The sequence below is a fragment of the Etheostoma spectabile genome, chromosome 8, assembly GCF_008692095.1.
Source record: "Etheostoma spectabile isolate EspeVRDwgs_2016 chromosome 8, UIUC_Espe_1.0, whole genome shotgun sequence".
In the NCBI taxonomy this organism is placed as follows: domain Eukaryota; kingdom Metazoa; phylum Chordata; class Actinopteri; order Perciformes; family Percidae; genus Etheostoma; species Etheostoma spectabile.
In genome coordinates this window covers 27,995,157-27,995,816 of record NC_045740.1, presented here as the reverse complement: position 1 = coordinate 27,995,816, position 660 = coordinate 27,995,157, and the positions used below count along the sequence as shown (strand labels likewise).

The window sequence follows — 660 nt, the reverse complement described above, 5'->3', positions numbered from 1 at the left end:
CATCTGATCAATGCACCATAATCACAACGTCTCCCGGGCGTTTTCCCCTGCAGAAAGCTGCTACCCGTCAGGCTAAAGCTAATAAAGTTGGCCTAAAGAAACAAGCAGAAAGATGCTACCAGCCAGGCTAAAGCTAATAAAGTTAGCCTAAAGAAACAAGCAGAAAGCTGCTACCCGCAGGGCTAAAGCTAATAAGGTAGCTACAAGAACACAGCAGAAAAGGCGACCGTCAACAGCCAGCTAAAGCTAATAAAGTTAGCCTAAGAAACAAGCAGAAAGCTGCTACCCTCAGGCTAAAGCTAATATAGTTAGCCTAAAGAAACAAGCAGAAAGCTGCTACCAGCCAGGCTAAAGCTAATAGTTAGCCTAAAGAAACAAGCAGAAAGCTGTTACAAGCCAGGCTAAAGCTAATATAGTTAGCCTAAAGAAACAAGCAGAAAGCTGCTACCAGCCAGGCTAAAGCTAATATAGTTAGCCTAAAGAAACAAGCAGAAAGCTGCTACCAGCCAGGCTAAAGCTAATATAGTTAGCCTAATGAAACAAGGGGTCCGTCCCAAATAATGTTACGCTTTGGAGCCACGACGCTGGAAAAATAACACTAATCTAAAACCAAAGTCTGAGTCTGATCTAACGTAATTTCCACTGATTTAATTGTTCTTG

The 660-nt window shown here is 42.6% G+C and overlaps 1 protein-coding gene and 1 long non-coding RNA gene across 16 annotated transcripts in view; one reads left to right on the top strand and one right to left on the bottom strand.

Moving 5' to 3' along the window:
* Window positions 1-660, top strand: part of mical3a (microtubule associated monooxygenase, calponin and LIM domain containing 3a) — a 192,945-nt gene that overhangs the window by 134,560 nt on the left and 57,725 nt on the right. The gene's annotated exons all lie outside the window — the stretch shown is intronic.
* Window positions 1-660, bottom strand: part of LOC116694334 (uncharacterized) — a 15,241-nt gene that overhangs the window by 7,518 nt on the left and 7,063 nt on the right. The gene's annotated exons all lie outside the window — the stretch shown is intronic.